This window comes from Macrotis lagotis, chromosome X, assembly GCF_037893015.1.
Source record: "Macrotis lagotis isolate mMagLag1 chromosome X, bilby.v1.9.chrom.fasta, whole genome shotgun sequence".
Taxonomy (NCBI): Eukaryota; Metazoa; Chordata; class Mammalia; order Peramelemorphia; family Peramelidae; genus Macrotis; species Macrotis lagotis.
Genome location: NC_133666.1, coordinates 284,969,182 through 284,974,854, shown reverse-complemented (window position 1 = coordinate 284,974,854; position 5,673 = coordinate 284,969,182).

Genomic DNA, 5,673 nt, shown 5'->3' with positions numbered 1-5,673 from the left:
TTCATTTGCAAGTCATGACATCACATTTCTGATGTAATGGTCCTCTTTGAGGATGAAAGACAAACAGCAAACTGCTCACTACTCACTGCATCACAGATCATTTTTGTTAAGTAATTTCTATCAGGTCTGACTGTTTATTACCCCATTTGCAGTTTTGTTGGCAAAGATTTGGAGTGATTTGTCATTTCTTCAAGTTATTTTACAGATGAGGAACTAATGCAAGCAGGGTGAAGTGACTTGCCCAGGATCATTTGAGAACAGATTTAAACTCAGGAAGACGAATCATATTGATTCCAGGTCCAAGACTCTATCCATAATGTCACATAGCTGCCTTAAGCATCCCAGCTAGCTGCCTTTTAATATCACATAAAGATACTTGACGATATTGCTGGATAAACACATATTCATTCACCATGGCTTCTGAAAGAAGAACACTCACTCTTGCAATTGAGAATTATATATTCAATGAAGGAATACTTGCTCCCTGTAGGAGAGGAAATGTGCTGATTCATGTTTTGTCTATCCAGTTGTCAAAACTTCCTTATTTAGTGGGAAAATGATTGCAAAAATTTCATAAATTCTGAATTCTGACTTTTTCTAAAAATGTAGAATGAATGCTAGGCTTTAGGCTTTGGTCTACATATTTTGAGAAAATGAGAACAAAGCACTATGTTTATAGATTAAAGTCATAGAATTCTTGAATTGTACTCCTACTTGATGTTCAAAAAATGCTTGCTTTTTATATACAGCACGTTTCTGATTCTTGATGAGTATTTTACCTAGTTTTATTCATACTTGAACCTAACTCAATTTTATCCCACTTTACATATGTAAAACTTGTTTTCTTTTTTCAGATGACATCTATTAAATTCAATTTGTTTCTGACAACAATTTTCCAAGGTCAGTTCAGATTCTGACTCTGTGTTCCGATATGCCACCTTTTCTCTGAGAGTCAACCAGTTTTCTATATATACCATCTATAACATCTATAAATATAATGTATATTCATCTATGGGATTGTTGAAAATGTTAAGCTCAATGGAATACTACTATGACATAAGAAATGATGAGCTCAATGATCTTGGAAAAACATACAAAGACTTGCATGAAATAATGAAGAGTGAAATGAGCAGAACCAAGAGAACATTGTATACAATAACAGCAATACTGTTTTAAGAACTGAGTAACTAAGTCATTTTGAAGATTATAAATATCTGTATTAACTATAAAGGACTTATGAAGAAAGATGCTGAGTCCAGAGAAATAATGGATAAATAGAAATATGAACAGAATATTTTTTAGGACTAGTCAAGTACAGTAGCAAGAAGGGAGGGAAATAGAGAACAAGGAGATCAATCTGTAACTGACTATGAACAATCAACTCACTACCTTTGAACTAGCCTAAATAGTATAATTTTACATATATATTATATATATATATATATATATATATATATACCTATTTGTGTTCATTGGTAGCCTTCTGTAGTGTAGGGGTAGGGGAGTAGGATATGAGAAGAGAAAAAGAAAAGGGGGGTGGCTAGGTGGCACAGTGGATAAAGTGCTGGCCCTGGAGTCAGGAGTACCTGGGTTCAAATCCGGTCTCAGACACTTAATAATTACCTAGCTGTGTAGCCTTGGGCAAGCCACTTAACCCCATTGCCTAGCAAAAAACTAAAAAAAAAATTCATTATAGCTTAATTATATATTTAAAAGGAATAGCAAGTTGTACAATAGATTTGCAGTTTCATGTGCAATCACCTTTTATAATACTATATTATGGAAATGCTTTTTTATTCTAGAAATTAAAAATAAAATAAAGAAAATGTTAAACTCTGGAAAGTAATTGGAGTCCTAGAGAACAACTTGTTACTTAACCCTAGGTGGAGAATGATCCACTAAAAAACACATTCAGGGTAAGCATCTCCCCTCATTGGACAGACACCTAAGAGTAATGTGGTCAAGAACATAAGTAAGCATTTATTCAGTTTATGGACCTATCTGCCAAATAAGACAAAATGAAAATTATGTCAAATCATATGAAATCTACCACTTTCTTCTGACTTTTACTTGTCCTGATTGCCAAAGACTACCCCCCAATTGCACATATCTGATATAGATAAAAGAATATACTAATTTCTGAGTTAGGATGGGAAATATAATTTTTAGTCCAGACGATCAAAAAAAAAACCAAACAAACAACAGAAAGAGAAGCTCTCATTTATAGAATTTGCTGATTTCTGAGGTGTAAAATGTTCACAATGAAATAAATCTAGCTTTAGCACACCCTTAGGTGGAAATCCCTAAGAGATCATCTAGTACAATCTCCTTCCTCTACAGAAAAATTAAATGAATTTTCACACAAGAAGAGCTAAAGATAGGATTTGAACTCAGATCCTCTGAGTCAAAACATGGTGTTCTTTCTACTCCTCCACACATCAATAAGCTATAATTCTCAGTCAAGTCAACCATTGAACACGTGCAGTTCTACCAAGGCTATAGGGTCCCCTATAGCCACAGATTCCTCTCTAATCTGCTTCCTTTTCTGTAAAATGAGTGAGTTAGAGTAGATTTTATGTAAAGATTAGTATGGTACTTTTTAAAAGATGGCTGACTTTGGCCTCAGGGACTTAGTTTCTCCATCTGAAAAAAGAATAGGTTGAAACAGATGACCTCTGAAATTGCTTTTGTCTCTAGATCTGTATTCTACTTGACCTTACTATATTTATGATTCTAAGTCCTGGGGAAGTTTGATCTAATGCTTGCCCAGACTTTCTTGGGCAGCCAGGTAGAGGATCAGACCTGGAATACAGGAGACTTGAGTTCAGATATGGCCTCTAGACACTTAAGAGCTATGTGATACTGAGCAAATCACTTAACCCTGTTTATCTCAGTTTCCTCATCCATAAAATGAGCTGGAAAAGAAAAAGGCAAAATACTCCAGTATCTTTACCAAGAAAACTCCAAATGAAATTACAAAGAATCAAACATGACTAAACAACAACAAAGACTTTCTTGCTTTCACTTAAATGTACAGAGAGTCAGCATGCTGGGAAACCATAGAAATATTATACTCCTCAATAATCAAACAACTATAAACACTAATATTCAACAAAGCTCTTTATCCTTGAATAAAAGGAACCTGACAAGTTCTAATTGATCATTATTATTATTATTATTATTATTATTACCTTAATGTGAGATATTAGACAATTTTCTTGAGTGACATCACAATGGTATCAGTTTGGACTTATGTAAATATCAGTAGTTGCCTTAGATATGAAAAAAAAAGTTAAAACTCCCTTTCTTCCAAAATGGTTAGTTTTGCCAATTATAAAAGTCAGGAACAAAATGTTAAGTCAAAAATCTATTGACCACAGAAGTACAAACAAATGAAAACTGGTAAACAGCATTCCACAAATGTATTTCTTAGATTAAAAAGAGATTTTCAGTAATGGTACTAAAATTCTCATACAAAGATAATTGCATAAAAGATTATAAATTCTTGGAGATAACACTGAAGCTCATTTTATCAACTTGTCAGAGGGAAACTCAATTTAACTAACATTGATGGCATAAATTGACATTGTAGCCATAAGTATTTCAGAGTACAAGGTGTATTAAGAGAAACTGATGGAGGTGCTTTCTATTCAGAAAAGGCTATTAATGATTTTGTTTCTGGGTATAAAATGATGTAATAGTTGGTTGGTTGGTTCTTGTCCATCATTATCGAAGAAAACCAAAATTGCATCACTATGTTTGAGCCAAATTACAGTGTGTCCTACTGTGGCTGATCAGAGAAACACGAGCTCAAATGCTCTCCCACAGGTTGGGTATAAATAGTCCATGTGAACACCTGGGGTGGATATTTTAAACTTATAGGTGTCACATTTCCTTTGAGTTCTTCAATTCTGCCTTCTTCATAGAGTATAGCACCCTCACTGATAAGGGCATGCCATACTAGATGGTCCTGTACCAATGTCTCCCATGCTGTACGATCAATTCTAAAGTTCTTTAATGAGAACCTCAGGGTGTCTCGGTATTGCTTCTTCTTACACCCTTGTGAACACTTGCTCTGTGTGAGTTCTCCATAAAATAGGTTTTTTGGGAAGTGTACATCTGGCATTCTAACAACGTTTCCAACCCATCATAGTTGCACTCTCTATAGTAATGTTGGAATGCTAGGCAGTTTAGATCAAGAAAAGACCTTAGGTCCAGTATCTTCTCCAGTCAGGTGATCTTCATAATCCTCCTAAGACAATTTAAATGGAAGTGATTCAATTTCCTGACATGGCACTGGCAGATTATCCAGATTTCACAGGCATATAGCAATGAGGTCAGCACAATGACACTGTAGAACTTCAGTTTGGTAGTCAGTCTAATACCTCTTCTCTCCCACACTTTCTTTCAGAGCCTCCCATATACTGATTTTACTCTGGCAATGGGAGTGTCAACCTCATTGTCAATGTGTATCTCCTTGGAAAGGACACTGCCAAGGTAAGTGAAGTTGTCCACAGTACTCAAAACTTTTCCATTTGCTTTAATCAATGGTTCAACATACAGATGGTGTGGTGCTGGCTGATGGTACACCTGTGTTCTCTTGGTGTTAATGGTTAGACCAAAATTAGCACAATCAGAAGAGAATTGAACCATACTTTGTTACATCTCAGCTTCAGAGGCTGCATTGAGTGCACAATCATCTGCAAACAGAAGATCATGCATCAACACTCCCTCCACTTTGGTCTTGGCTTATAGCCTTTTCAAGTTAAAGAATTTGCCACCATTGTGGTAATTGACCTTGAGGCCATGTTCATCCCCAGTGAAGTACATTTGATAACATGGCTTAAAACATCATGTTAAAAAGTATGGGAGCAAGGACACATCCTTGTTTCACTCCAGAACTGGGCATGCATGCTATCATGGAACTGTTGTATGATACTGATGAACTTCTTTGGGATAATCAGATTTTTTTTTAGGTTTTTACAAGGCAAATGGGGTTAAGTGGCTTGCCCAAGGCCACACAGCTAGGTAATTATTAAGTATCTGAGGCCACATTTGAACTCAGGTACTCCTGACTCCAGGGCTGTGCCACCTAGCCACCCCAGATAATCAGATTTTGATATAGTTTTCCATAACTCTCATAACTGATAGTATTAAAGACTTGATCAGATCTACAAATGTTGCATACAGAACTCTATTCCATTCCTGGCATTTTTCCTGGAGTCATCAAGCAGCAAACACCATGTTGACTATTCCTCAACCCTTTCTGAAGCCACACTGGCTCTCAAGGAGGTGACATCTTCCAGGTGAAGAATCAACCTATTAAGAAGGATTCTGGCAACTCCCAGTATAACTGCACCTTCTGTTTTGTCACTTGGCTATTGCCACAGGACTTTGAGGAATGATGAGTGATGTCTTTTGTTGCATGCATAAATTGGATTTAGTGAGGTAGAGTTGTATAAAACCAACCACCTTACTCTCTCTTCCAAAGTCATGATCCAGCATATTAAAAAAGAGTCAAGACAGTTGGTGATACTCTAGATGCAGTGGATGACCTTGACATCTTAGATGTCTAACAAAGCTCTAAATACTCTACAGCACTTACTTCAGTTGGCTTCGTGATCATTGGAATGAATTGTTCTCCTCCACCCATGTCACCAATGGAAGACTTCA